Consider the following 16048-nt stretch of genomic DNA (forward strand, 5'->3'; position numbering starts at 1 on the left):
CTATTTCATCACTACAAACATCTCTTTTGTGCTCCCCATGTGTTAATCACATTTACTTCCCTAAGTAAATAAATCCCTAAACCCTGGTATACACTTATTGTATGTAAAATTATTTCAGAGTAATAATCATCTGGAAATACTTCAGCATGTATCTCCTAAAAATAAGGACATTTTCTTATATAAATTTAGTACAGTTATTGCATTCAGAAATCTTAATGTTGATACACTACTGTTTCCTAATGAATAGTTCATATTCAAATATTTCTAATTATCCCAATACTGTACCTTTATAGCAACTTACCCTCCTTTCCCAGAATTTACAAGACAATCTAAGATAAATAATAATACTTAGTTGTTTCTTTGGTTCAATCTAAAATAATTCCTCACAGTAGAGTGCCATTGTCATTTTTGCAGAGTTCATGACCCTTGTCTTGTTGAATGTTGCATGGTTTGGATTTGTGTGATTGTTTCCCTATCATTAGATACAGGAAAAACATTTTTTGGTAAAATAGGTGTTGCTGTTTTTCTTCCATTGCAGACCATCAGTTTCTCCCATCATTGGTTAAGGTCATGTGCCAGTTTGTATATATTATGTTCCCCCAAAAGCCATATTCTTTAATGCAAACTTGTGGGGGCAGATTTATTAATCTTTCACATTAGGATGCAACCTCTTGATTGAGTGTTTCCATGGAGATGTGACTCACCCAGCTGTGAGTAATGGCTTTGATTAGATTATTTCCATGGAGGTGTTACCCTACCCATTCATTGTGGGGATTAATTAAGTCACTGGAGCCCTATAAGCACTCAGACAGAAGGAGCTCAGTGCTGCAGCTGAGAGACATTTTGGAGATGGCCGTTGAAAGCAGACTTTTGCTGACATGTTGGAGATGCTAGCCCAGAGTTTGCTCCGTAGAAGCTAAGAGAGGACAAAACACCCAAGAGCAACATTTTGGAGAATGCCATTTTGAAACACAACCTGGGAGCAAAGGAAGAGGACACCAGCCACATGCCTTCCCAGCCGACAGAGGTGTTCTAGACGCCATTGGGCTGTTCTTCAGTGAAGATATGCTATTGTTGATGCCTCACAGTTTGGACACTTGTATGGCCTTAGAACCGTAACTTTGTAACCAAATAAACCCCCTTTATAAAAGCCAATCCATTTTTGGTATTTTTCAGAATGGCAGCATTAGCAAACCAGAACGGGTGGTATTCTGTAGATTTCTACAATGTAAAGGTATATTTTTTTCTCTTTTTATTTAATATATTATCTCTTAGATGATATTTTGAAACTGTGTGAATATCTTATTAAAATGTAACCCAGTAGCTTTAGTAGTTATTGATAATGCTTGGCCAAATCAATTATTACATTATGTTGGAAAATCCAGACGATTTTGAAATTAAAGTCTTTTTTCACCCACAAGATTGATTGTTTAGACCTCTGACTAGTTTGTGAAGAAGAAAGTCAAACTTCACTTCAGATGGTCTAATCAATAATGGGGCTACAAGCTGTGGATTCTTCCTGGCAGCTACCTCTGGAGCTAAGGGCTTACTGATACTAAACCTAAGTCTGGTCATTCTGTGAGATTTTAGGAAGATATCCACTTCTTACTGGGTCTTAGCTCTAGGGAGGCAGCCTTTGTTCATGATTCAATGGAGTCTGTGACAGGCCTGGATAACCTCCAAGAGGAGCCTAGCTGTCTGGATTACTTGAAAGACCCAGTGACCATCAACTGTGGACACAACTACTGTTGCTGTTGCATCGATAAGTCCTGGAAGGATCTAGGTGATACCTTCCCCTGCCCTGTGTGTCTTTTTCCTGACCAGACAGCAACCTCAGGAGCAACACCCAGCTAAGTAATTTGACTGAAATTGGTAAGCTACTCCAGATCAGAAGCAAAAGGAAGAAGCAGGAAGAGAATGCTCTGTGTGAGAAGCACAATCAGTTTCTGCCCCTTTTCTGTGAGAAAGACCTAGAGTTTTTATGTACACAGTGCAGTTTCTCCACTAAACACTGCATGCCCCATTAAGGAAGTTGCCCTCTATCACAGAAAACTTCTAGAATGTAGCATTGAGCCATTGATCAATAATATGGAATGAGTTGAAAAAGTGATAACTCTGCAAGCCAGGAAGTCAGTGGGGCTGAAGAAATAGGAGAGAAGAAATAAATTCTGAATTTGAACAACTTAGATTATTTCTACAGAATAAGCAAGGGGTTATTCTTAGACAGATACAAGATGAAGAGATGGTTGGAAATTTTAACAAAACTCAATGAAAACCTAATAAAATTTTCAGATCACATTTCTACATTAAAACATCTTTTGAGGTAGATAGCGGGCAAATGTCTGCTCTCAGGACTTTAATTACTGAAAAATGGTATAGCAAGTATACCACATCAATACTAGGGAACAATATTAAGTGGGTATAAAGGGTGTGGGAAAATGGTCTGAAATTCAATGTGATGATGATTGCACAACTAGGTGATGATACTGTGAGATACTGTGCAATTTGGAAGAGTTATATGGTATGTGACTATAATTTAATAAAATTTGCAGTTGAAAATCAGGGGGATATTGGAAGTAATGTAGTTATTCTAGGATATTTGTTTTTTCTTATTCCTTTGTTTTGGTTTTGTTTGAAATGGTTTTTTATTGTCTTTTTTTAATTTTTTGATAAACTTAATTAAAAAAAATTTTCAAAAGGCAAAAAAAAATCAGGGGGACTATCCTGTATTAAGTCATCGTAACAAATGCAAAATGACAATGCATACACTTTAGTTACAACTGGCATTTTGAGAAAATTGGAGAAATTTAAGGATGGATATTAGATATTATTAAAAATTATATTTCTTTATTGTAATAATGATATTGTAATTATGTAGGAGACACCCTCATTTTTAGAACATTAAAGCTAAAGTATTTAATGGGGAAGTGCTGTAGTGTCTGAATTTTCTGTTGACTGGTTTAGCAAAACAAATTAAGACTAAACAACGGGTATATAGAGAGAAACAAAGCCATGTGTTTAATATGTTCAACTAGACAATGTAAGGCATGGTTATATAGGTATTAATTATATTGTTCTCTACATTTTTCTGTAAGTTTTCTGTAAGTTTCTTGCTTAAAGAAAGAAAAGATAGAAAAAAGTGGTTGCTCCTAGAGAGATAGATGGCAGGGTTGAGTGACATGGTGAGTTGGAACAGACTTAGAGACAATGTCATTTTTTGTTATACCCTCTGTATTGTGTGCAATACTTTATACAAAAGCCTATCAAAGATAGAGTTTAAAATTATGCATAAGTCTTTCTCCCTTCTTTGCCACCACTTTTTTTTTTTTTTTTTTTTTTTTGTTATTTATCTATGTTGTTTATTATTGCTCTGTACATACTTGTTAACAGTACATAAGAATTATGACAGATCATCTTTGGTTGTACATTTGTCAGTTAACATTTAAAGATATTTTGTGATTTAACCTAGTCATCATAATTATGTTTAGAGTTGTATCAAAAAATAGAAGTTGAAAATTAGAATTTTCAGCCAGTTTTTACCTCATAAATATGTGCATGTGCTAATCTGTTGAAAAGAACTCTGATTTCCCTGCCTACAACTCATTACAAAAGTCTGCATGCAGCAGTTCCAGACCACCTCACAGTCCTGCATTTTAATTTATTTTTCATTAATATGTCAAAAGGAAAAACTCTGAATTCATGTCTGAATTTTGTTGTAAAGCATTCTTGATAGTTATTTTTCCCATTCTGATATTCCTGGTATGAACTCTAGCTGAACACTTTTTCACCTTGATTTTAGTGTTGACATTTCCTCAGTATGAAAAATTTAACATTGATGGATAAATTGAAAACACCAAAGAATTTTCTTCATTCTATATCTACATAGAATGTATTATACAATGTGAAACTTCACATGTATTCTACACATTGCTTTGTAATTTCTCACATTTTTTCATTGAGTAGCCATGCCATCAAATATTATATCTTGTTCTCCTAGAATATTCTCCTCCTAGTAAGGATATTTTTGTCCATTTTTATGGTTTAGGGGTTATTCCTACTCTGAGCTATACTTGTATCCTGAAGGATGGAGCTAAGCTGAAATTTAATATAGGAAATCACAGATTTTGAGTTCATACTAAAATAGTAAAATCATGTTATTATTTGCATTTACACATTTATTACATTGAGAGATATTTATTAAACTCCTGTGTGAAATATTTTATTTTAAATGTTAGAGCTGTGGCTGAGGACTCTTCCATAAGCAAAACATATTTAATGAGTTCTCTGACGTCCAATAGCAGAATAATGTCTAAAGGTTTTCCTACTTAGATGGGAGAAATGTTTTCTCCCCAGTGTTAATTACCTTATGTCATCTGAGACAATCAGTGAAGCATTTCCCATATACTAGTTTCTTCTCACTGTGAGTTCATGTAACCTAAGTTTACCACATAAATGGAAGGGTTTCCCACATGTCAGCCTTATAGTTTCTCCCCAGTGTGAGTTCTCTCATGTTGCCTCAGTTTTCCATGTGGATGGAAGCATTTCCCACATGGATGGCCAACTTATGGTTTCTCCCCAGTGTGAGTTTTCTCATGTTGCCTAAGTTTATCATATACATAGAAGGATTTCCTGCATAGATGGTGGACATGTAGTTGCTCTGCAGTGTGAATTCTTTCATGTCGCCTAAGGCTACCACATTGACTGAAGGATTTACCACATATATTGCAGACATTGCGTTTCTCCCCAGTGTGAATTCTTTCATGTCGCCTAAGGTTACCACCATGACTGAAGGATTTCCCACATATATTGCAGATATTGGGTTTCTCTCCAGTGTGAATTCTTTCATGTTGCCTAAGGGTACCACAACGACTGAAGGATTTCCCACATATATGGCAGATATTCGGTTTCTCTCCAGTGTGAATTCTTTCATGTTGTCTAAGGGTACCACAATGCCTGAAAGATTTCCCACATGTATTGCAGACATTGGGTTTCTCCCCAGTATGAATTCTTTCATGTTGCCTAAGGTTACCACAATGACTGAAGGATTTCCCACATATTTTGCAGATATTGGGATTCTCTCCAGTGTGAATTCTTTCATGTTCTCTAAGGGTACCACATTGACTGAAGAATTTTCCACACATACTGCAGACATATGGTTTCTCCCCAGTGTGAATTCTTTCATGTCGCCTAAGGTTACCACAACGATTGAAGGATTTCCCACATATATTGCAGATATTGGGTTTTTCCCCAGTGTGAATTCTTTCATGTTGTCTGAGGGTAGAACTACCAGTGGAGTCTTTCCCACGTAGATGGTAGCCATATGGCTCTTCTCCAGTGTGTATTTTCTCAAGTTTTCTAAGGCCAGAACTACTTTTGAAGACTTTTCCACATAGATGATAGTTATATGACTTACATCCAGTTTGAATTTTCTTACTTTGACCAGTGAATGAATGACAATTGAGAACTCTTTGAAACTGTTTGTTTACATTGGGTTTCTTTCCCATGTCAGTCATTGTGGAGTGATTGAAATATTCTCCCAAATCATTACTTTCAAGGGGATCCTCTTCAGTGTGAAAAATCTGCTTTGTCTGGTTGGTAGATGTGTTCTTCTTAGAGATATGATGCATGGTTATTATTTCTTCTTTTTTATGGCCATTTTCCCTGCCTGGACTCTGTACTTGGAGATATCTTAATCCTTCTCTCCACAGTTCTCCTTGTTCTGACTGTGAAAACACTTCTGATATGCAGACCTGACACCCCATGAACACCAGATGATTGATATTCTCCAGCATAACATCTCTGAACATCTTTCTCTGGTTCATGTCCAGCATGGCCCACTCTTCCTTGGTAAAGCTGATAGCTACATCACTGAAGGTCACTGATTCCACTGGTTCCATTGTCAGTAGTTCTGTCACCAACTATCTTCCTCTGGGTTTTCACTCTCAGACAGTCCAAGCACTAAACATCCAAGAGAGGTCTCCAGGGCTTGGCTACTCCCCGCCGCCATTTCTGCAGCCTAGGGGCCTTTGCCGGCAGTCCGCGGAGGCCTGAGCTCCAAGATGGTGCCGGGGCGGGGCCGCGGGGTTGCAGGCCGTACAGTGTGGGCTGCGCCTGCGCTCCAAGCCCGCGGGAGCGGGCCGGCCCCGCCCCTCGGCTCCACCAGTCTTTTTTTTTTTTTTTTTTTTTTTAATTCATTTTTATTGACATATATTCACATACCATGCAGTCATGCAAAGCGTACATTCAGTTCACAGTACCATTATATAGTTGTGCACTCATCACCAAAATTAATTTTTGAACATTTTAGTTACCACACACACACAAAAAATAAGAATAAAAATTAAGGTGAAAAAAAGAACAATTGAAGTAAAAAAAGAACACTGTGTGCCTTTTCTGCCACCACTCTTATTCCCCAAAATGTAAGTGTGGGATAATTTTTACAGCATAAAATGTCTTTGGATCAAGTAAAAAATCTGTATAAGTTCTAGTGCTTCTATCAGTCTGTATGTGGGTAACATATTTAAAAAAAAAAAAAAAAAAAACTAGAGGTGATGTCATAAACATGGTTGATGTAAGACATCCCCTGGAGGGAAGGCTTATTGTAAAGTTCCCTAAATTGTAACCTCTTACAGCAGTCACATCAATTCCTGAGTTATAATGGTTATCTCTAAATTCTGAGTGCTGAGCTCTTTGTGTATGACCTGGAACCTTGGGTATCTGTGTGACACCTGAGACTCAGAGCTAGAATTCTGCAGCTATGAAAATCAGTATTATCCCATACAGCAACTGTTAAAAAAGCTGAAAAAGAGTTCAGACTTCAGTTAGAGGTATGAATGAAGCTGATCTGGTTTGGACTAAGGCAAATCAGACTAAAAGGTAAAAGACAATATTGACTGTGTTTTAAAACTTCAACTTCCATGTGAGATCAAAGGAAGAGATGTTTATTAGGTGCAAAATCTGTATTTTCTATAGCACACTATATAATTTAACTTGAATGGTCAGTTTATTCAAAAACCATAATTAAATGGAATTTTGAATAGGGTGTGAGATCTGGTTGGTTTGTACAGGTTAGTGTGAAGCCCCAATACTTTCCAGAGTAATTTGGGCAGAGAATAAAGTATTTGCAAAGCCTCTTGAGGGAATGGGGGAAAATGTGGAAATTTTAAACTTGCCCACCTGGGGAATTACTGATATTCTCACAAGCATTGGGAACTACCAATTTAGAAGGGTGAGTCCTTGATCTTGGGGTTTGCCCTTATGAATTTTGTTGTTGCAAAGGAGAGGCTAAGCCTACTTGTAATTGTGCCTAAGAGTCACCCCCCAGAAAATCTCTTTTGTTCCTCAGATGTGGCCTCTCTATAAGGCAACTCTGCAGGTAAATTCACTGCCCTCCCCCTGTGTGGGACATGACTCCCAGTGAAATTAATCTGCCTGGCAATGTGGGACATGACTCCCAGGGATGAGCCTGGCTCTGGCATCGTGTGATTGAGAAAGCTTTCTAGACAAAAAAAGTAGAAGGTAAATGAAACAAAATAGTTTCAGTGGCTAAGAGATTTCAAATGGAGTCAAGAGGTCATTCTGGAGGTTATCATTAAGTGTTATATAGATATACCTTTTTAGTTTTTAGTGTACTGGAATAGCTAGAAGGAAATACCTGAAACTATTGAACTGCAACCCAGTATCCTTGATTCCTGAAAATGAATGTATAACTATATAGCTTACATGGTGTGACCACGTTATTGTGAAAACTGTGTGGCTCACACTCCTTTTATCCAGCTTATGGACAGATGAGTAGAAAAATGGGGACAAAAATTAAATTAATAATGGGGGATGGAAGGATGGGATATTCTGGGTGTTTTTTTACTTTTATTTTTATTATTTTTATTTCTTTGATGTAATGAAAATGCTCAAAAGTTGTGATGAATGCACAACTATATGATGATATTGTGAACAACTGATTGTACTCTTTGGATGATTGTATGTTATGTAAATATATCTCAATAAAACTGAATTTTTTAAAAAAAGACATTCCCTGGAAAAATCTCCCCTCAAAATCAACCTTTAAAAGAAAAAATCTCACTTTCTTGGATCTCTGAAGTATGTCAGAGACTTGAGAAAGACTCAAAAATGCTGAATCAAAGAAAAAGAAGAAAACACTGAAATCAGGTAGATTTGTGTCCTGGACTCTCCAGTCTGGACTATATCCCCTCACTTGATCCCAAACAGCTTGGGAATTGCACAGAGGCAGCACAGCCTGCAGATCTGCTGTGGATGCAGACCATAGAGTCACTCACAGCAACAAATTAGAACCCCATACATATTCAGGCACAGTGACCCAAATCCACAGAGACCAAGGGTGGAACACAAATACCTGAGGAATGCCACATAAAAAAGTGCCCCCAGAGGAAAAAGAACTTTTGGCAAGAGGAGCATATATTCAATCCAGTCTCTGCTTGCTGGGCCACCTCAATGCAAAAAAAAAAAAAAATGACCATTTCTGATGTTGCCGCAACTGACTCCCTAGTGGGGGGTAACCCTAATGGAGAAGAAACCAGAGGCAGAAAAGCCTCATGAAAAAAAAAAAAAAGAAAAGAAAAAAGGAATGGGGGGAAACTGAGCTGCTGTAAGAAAGGATGGATCCCAGAACAGAAAATGTAATGAAAAGAGGACACTGAGTGAGGGAGAGAATTTAAATAAATCATAGGAGCTTAGGAGAAAATTCTGCACAAAAACAAACAGATCAGGATTCCCTTAGAAGGAACAGAAGAAAAGAAGCTTTCTTCAGAAGCTGAAAGAACTGCACACAAAAGGGAAATCTCAAAAATTATAGTGTGAATCAAGGGCAAGAATCAGGTATGAAGAGGTAAGAAAATCTAAATTGTTAAACATGGGCTACTCTAAAGTCCAGAATAAGTTGGACCAAGCATCAAAAAAGAGCCTTAATACAAAGCCAATCAACAACAAAGCCTTAGACAACACAGAGACATTGACCTTCAGACTTAACTCATCAAGATAATCAGATGCTCAGACATCAGAAAAAACATATAAGCCATACTAAGAAACAGGGAGATTTGGCTCAGTGAAGGGAACAAATTGAAACTTCAAAGGAGACAAAGAATTTGGAACTTCTAATCAAAGAAGTTCAAACCAATCTCCTAAATCAATTCAAGGAGATGAGGAAAATATGGATAGAAATAAACTAATGGATATAGAGGTAAAGGGTATTAGCAATACAATATGTGAACATAAAGAAGAATTTCAAAGCTTAAAAAGAGCCATAACAGCTTGAGAAGAAATAGAAGACCTCAACAAACCAATCACAAGTAAACAGATTGAATCAATCATCAAGAACCTATCAACATATGAAGTTATCACAAATATTAGGACTAGCGGTTTGATGTGCCGAGTCCTCTATCATGGGACTTGCCCTTATGAAGCTCATTACTGCAAAGGAGAGGCTAATCTTGCATATAATTGTGCCTAAGAGTCTCCTGCTGAGTACCTCTTTGTTGCTCAGATGTGGCCCTTTCTCTCTCTCTAACTGAGTCACCTCAGTTAGAACTCACTGCCCTCCCCCCTACATGGGACCCGACTCCCAGGGGTGTAAATCTCCCTGGCAATGTAGAATATGACTCCCAGGGATGAATCTGGACCCAGCATTGTGGGAATGAGAATATCTTCTTGACCAAAAGGGGGATGCAAAATTAGATGAAATAGTTTCAGTGGCTGAGAGATTTCAAATGAAGTCGAGAGGTCACTCTGGTGGACATTCTTATGCACTATATAGATAACACCTCTTAGGTTTTAATGTATTGAAATAGCTAGAAGTAAATACCTGAAACTATCAAACTCCAACTCAGTAGTCTGGACTCCTGAAGATGATTGTATAACAATGTAGATTACAAGGAATGACAGTGTGATTGTGAAAACCTTGTGGATCACACTCCCTTTATCTAGTGTACAGATGGATGAGTAGAAAAATGGGGACAAAAACTAAATGGGGGGATGGTTTGGGTGTTCCTTTTTACTTTCATTTTTCATTCTTATTCTGGTTCTTTCTGATGTAAGGAAAATGTTCAGAAATAGATTGTGGTGATGAATGCACAACTATATGATTGTACTGTGAACAGTTGATTGTACACCATGGATGATTGTATGGTATGTGAATATATCTCAATAAAACTGAATTGAAAAAAAAAACTACCAACATAAACAAAATTTGGTGTATATGCACAATGGCATACTATGCAGCAGTAAGAAGGAACAAGGTCATGAAACATGACAACATGGATGAAACCTTGAAGATGTAATGCTGAGTGAAACAAGCCAAACACAAACAGAGAGATACTGTATGTTACCACTAATGTGAACTCTGTGAAAAATGTAAAATAAATGTTTTATATTGTAGAATGTAGGGGACCTAGAGGTAGACAGCAACTAATAAGAACAGATAAGATATTGAGAGTAATCTTAATGATATGGGAATGCTCGGGAATGACTTTGGTTAATTTTCTTGGGGTATGGTAGGAACATGTTGGAAGCAATGCAGTTATTTTAGGTTATTTGTTTTTCTTATTCCTTTGTTTTGTTTGAATTGTTTTGTGGTGTTTTTTTTTTTTTTTAATTTTTTGATAAAGTATTTAAAAAAAAATCTATCAACAAAGAAAAGCCCAGGACCAATTTCATGGGGGAATTTTGCCAAATATTCTAAGAAGAATTAATACCATTCCTGGCCAAACTCTTCCAAAAAAATTGAAGGGGGAACATTGCCTAACTCATTCTGTGAAACCAACATTACCCTAATACCAAACAAACAAAAAAACTACCACAATCTCTCTAATGAATATAGATGCAAAAATCCTTGACAAAATACTTGCAAATTGAATTCAATGGTATATTAAAAGAATTGTACACCATGACCAAGTCAGTTTTATTCCAGGTATGTAAGGGCAGTTCAAAACAAGAAAAATCAATAAAGGTAGTACACCACATTAACAAATTAAAATGGAAAAAGCACATGATCATTTCAATTGACATAGAAAAGTCATTTGACAAAATTCAGCATGCTTTCAAGATAAACACTTTAAAAAGTAGGAATCAAAGGGAATTTCCTCAGCACAATAAAGGGAATATATGAAAAACTCACAACTAACATACTCAATGATGGGAGACTGAATGCTTTGCCTCTAAGATCAGGAACAAGAAAAGTATGCCCACTGTGACCACTGCTTTTCAACATAGTGATAGAAGCTCTAGCTAGAGCAATCAGGTACAGAAGAGAAATACAAGGCATGCAAACTGGAAAGGAAAAAGTAAAACTGTCACTATTTGCAGACAACATGATCCTATATTGAGAAAATTCAGAAAAAATGACAACAAAGCTACTTGAGTTAATAAATGAGTTCAGTGAAGTGGGAGGATACATGATCAACAAGCAAAAATTGATGATGTTTCTATAAACTAGTAATGAGCTATCTAAGGAAAAGATTCCATTTATAACAGCAATTAAGGGAATCAAATATCTAGGAATAAACTTAACCAAGGATGCAAAGGACTGGTACACAGAAAACTACAAAACATTGCTTAAAGAAATCAAAGAAGACCTGAGAAGTGGAAAGACATTCCGTTTTCATGGAATGGAATGCTAAATGTTGTTAAGACATCAATTCTACCCAAATTGTTCTACAGATTCAATGCAATACCAATCAAAATTCTAATAGACTACTTTGCAGAAATGGAAAAGCTAATTAACAGTTTTATTTGGAAGGGTAAGGGACCCTTAATAGCTAAAAACATCTTTAAAAAGAAGAATGAAGTGGGAGGTATCACACGTCCTGACTTTAAAGCTTATTTTAAAGCCACAGTATTCAAAACAGCATGTTACTAGCATAAAGATAGACATATTGATCAATGGAATCAAATTGAGGGTTCAGAAATAGACCCTCAGATCTATGGTCACTTGATTTTTTACAAGGCTCCCACACCCACTCAACTGGGACATAACAGTCTCTTCAATAAATGGTGTTGGGAGAACTTGATATCCATAACCAAAAGAATGAACGAGGACCTATATTCTCACACCCTATATAAGAATTAACTCAAAATGGATCAAAGACCTAAATATAAGAACCAGTACCATAAAACTCCTAGAAGAAAATGTAGGGAAACAACTCCAAGATCTAGTGCTAGGTTGTAGTTTCTTAGACTTTACACTCAAAGCACAAGCAACAAAAGAAAAAAAAGATAAATGAGAACTACTCAAAATCAGACACTTCAGTGCTTCAAAGGACTTTGCCAAAAGGGTGAAAAGGCAACCTACTCAATGGGATAAAATATTTGGAAACCACATATCTGATAAGATTTGATATCCAGTATATATAAAGAAATCCTACAATTCAACAACAAAAAGCAAACAACCCAATTTTAAAATGGGCCAAAGACATGAACATGCATTTTTCCAAAGAGGAAATACAAATGGCTACAAGCACATGAAAAGATGCTCAGCCTCACTAGCTATTAGGGAAATGCAAATCAAAACTACATGAAATCATCTCATACCTACTAGAATGGCTGCTGTTAAACAAATAGGAAACTACAAGTGTTGGAGAGGATGTGGTGAAATAGGAACACTCATTCACTGATGGTGTTAAACAATCAATGGGCCAAAGAACAAATTACAAGGGAGATGAATAAATATCTTGAGATGCATGAAAATGAGAGCACACCATATTAGAACTTATGGGATGCAGCAAAGGCAGTGCTGAGAGGGAAATTTATTGTCTCAAATGCTTATAGTAAAAAAGTAGAAAGAGCTAAAATCAAAGACCTGACTGCATACTTGGAAGAACTAGAAAAAAAAAATGCAGGAAACTAAGCCCAAAGCAAGCAGAAGGAAAGAAATAACAGATTAGAGAAGAAGTAAATGAAATTGAGAATAAAAAAAAATAAATAGCTTTAACAAAATCAGAAGTTGGCTCTTTGAAAAGATCAATAAAATTGACAAGCCTTTAGCTAGATTGACAATGAAAAAAAAGAAGATGCAAATAAATAAGATCAGAAATGAGAGGAGGGACATTACTACTGACCCAACAGGAGTAAAAAGATTATAAAAGTATATTGTTAACAACTCTATGCCAACAAATTAGACAACCTTCATGAAATGGAAAAATTCCTAAAAATACATGAACTCCCCTGGTTCTAGAAAAAATAGAAGATATCAGCAGATCAATTACAAGTAAGGAGATTGAATCAGTCATAAAAAACCTCCCATCAAAGAAAAGCCCAGGACCAGATAGCCTCACTGGCGAATTCTACCAAATATCCTAAGAAGAATTAATACCAATTCTGCTTAGACTCTTCCAAAAACTTGAACAGGAGGGAACACTACCTTGCTCATTCTATGAGGCCAATATCACCCTAATACCAAAGCTAGATAGAGATACTACAAGAAACAAAAATTGCAGACCAAACTCTTTTTTTTTTTTTTGCATAGATGCAAAAGTCCTTAACAAAATACTAGTAAATTGAATCCAACATCACATTAAATCCCATGATCAAGTGGGATTTATCCAAGGTATGCAAGGTTGGTTCAACATAAGAAAATCAATTAATGTAATATACTACATTAATAAAATGAAGGGGGAAAAAAAACACACGGTCATCTCAATTGACACAGAAAAGGCATTTGACAAAATCCAGCATCTTTTTTGATGAAACCACTTAAAACACTAGGAATAGAAAAAACTTTCTCAACATGATAAAGGGCACATATAAAAAAAACACATTGCTAACATCATACTCAATAGTGAAACACTGAAAGCTTTCCCTCAAAGATGTGGAATAGGACAAAGTATGCCCGCTGTCACCTTTGTTACTCAATATTGTACTGGAAATCCTAGCCACAGCAGTTAGGCAAGAAAAAGAAATAAAAGACATCCAACTTGGAAAGGTAGAAGTAAAACTTTCACTATTTGCAGATGATGTGATCCTGCATATAGAAAGTCTCAAAAAAATCTACAAAAAAAGCTAGTAAAGCTAATAAATTCAGGAAAGTGGTGGGGTTCAAGATCAACATGTAAAACTCAGTAGTGTTTCTATACAACAGTAATTAGCAATCTGAAGAAGAAAATGTAAAAATTCCATTTATAATAGCAACAGAAAGAATCAAATATCAAGGATTAAATTTTACCATTTCTGAGTTTGGGAGATAATTCTACAATACAGAAATTCTTGTGAAGGTTCAATTGGATGTTGACTAAAGCATACAGTGTAGGGTACATAATATAGAAAAAGTATTCAGTAAATGGTAGTTTTTATCTAAAAATGAAAGTGAAGGAAACACAGATCTAGGGAAAGGATATCCCACTGGATTTCAAAAACACTGTTTTCTCACCACTAAGGCTTTTGGTCAGAGTTGACCCAAAAAGGTGAAATGTTTGTGCTGACAATAGGAAAATCTCTAAGGCCATTGTTACATGAACAAAGGGAGAGGAGGAATTTGTAGAGCATCAATTGTACCCTCATTTGTAATGTAAAAAGGGGTATTGAGTATACCTTATGTGCATAGACTACCAAGACATACCAAGGGCTTTTAAAGGTACAACTCTGTGATCTTGGACATGTCCTGAGGGGTGCCTAGTGGATTGGAGATCAATGTGTTATTTTTTATCTAAGTGACAGTACATGTCATTTTGATTTTTCAAAATTTTGCAGCAGATGGCTCTAGATGATAGTCAGTGTCACAGGCCTGGAGAGCAGGCATTTGCATTCCTGATTAAAAGAAAAGCTTTATACTCTCCAAAACAGATCCTATTATAACTTGAGAAAACTTGCATTGCTTTATTCAGTCTCCTCTCCCTGTTCTGACATCTGCCTTATTTTAGAGACTGTGGCTGATATCTTTGTGATCCAGACTTCTAAATGCTAAGTGTAAGTGATCACTTAAAATTTGTTGAGTGGATGACTGAATGAGCTGTCAAGGATGTGATTGGATGGCTATATTAATAAGATCACAGAAGACTCAGGGCTAAAAGTTAAGATTCCACAGATGTTACCACTTAGGTGGTAGCTGAAAAAAAAAAAAAAAGGCAGGTTTAAGATTACTGAGGAAGTCTCAACACATCACACTGTTTTTGAAAACTATACACCCTGCTTTTCCAAATGCAAAATTTTATACACTCCCCTTAGAAAACTCTGCTTCTATACTTTCCTGGGCATGAGCCTTTACCCTTTCCCTGATTACAAAGTCTCCCAGGAAAGGAAATTCTTACAGGGTTCTAAGCTGGAACATGGCCAGGTTCAGACCTCAACAGTGAACTGAGAATTGGTGGTTAGCTGTGTTTTCTGACCTGGATGAAGAAGACAGACCTGCTCTGCACAGAAGAAAGGAGCCCTCGGTACTGGTTGGTGGTTATGGCAGCAGCACCCATGCCTTAAGGATATCAGGACCACTCCCCACCCAGCGCAGAGCCTCAACCCCAGTAGAGCATGTGAAGTTGAGCATGCAGTGGTCTGCAGGTGGGCAGGAACTGAGGAAGAGCCAAAATTTCACACTGACCCAAGTATGGGCAGCCACGCTGGCTGCTGACCAAGAGGGACATCTCATGTAGTTGCAGGGTGATGAGGAGAAGTCCTCAGTCATCCAAGATAGAGGAAAAGCAAACCCCAGCTCCTGGTACAATCCTGAGGGCAAAGAAACTGCCCTGGCCCACTCACCGGCAGGGGCTGTGATTCCTCCCAGTTCTTAGACCTGTTGTAATGGAGTCTGTCCACAGCACAAGGCTGGGGAACTTGTGGTCGCCAGGAGCCAGACTTTATCCATCATGCAGAAACAGAAATGCCTAATTCCAACTTGACTGATTCTAGAGAGGAGTTTCTCAAGGAGCAGTGATAGCATGTGATGGGGGAAGCGACCCAATCGGGAGGATGTGGAAGGCCTCCCTGAGCAAATGAAGTGTTTAAGGAGCTCAATGTAGATTCATCTTTCAAAAACACCAACCAATGCAAGAGTACAGCATGTTCAATAAGGGTTATTGCAAAGGTTCATCGA

General features: G+C 37.0%; 1 pseudogene; it reads left to right on the forward strand.

Annotated features, from left to right (window-relative positions):
• Positions 1 to 1650: 1650 nt before the first annotated feature.
• LOC119530575 lies at positions 1651 to 2402 on the forward strand (annotated as a pseudogene).
• The last annotated feature ends 13646 nt before the right edge of the window (positions 2403 to 16048 follow it).

This window comes from Choloepus didactylus, chromosome 3, assembly GCF_015220235.1.
Source record: "Choloepus didactylus isolate mChoDid1 chromosome 3, mChoDid1.pri, whole genome shotgun sequence".
Classification (NCBI taxonomy): Eukaryota; Metazoa; Chordata; class Mammalia; order Pilosa; family Megalonychidae; genus Choloepus; species Choloepus didactylus.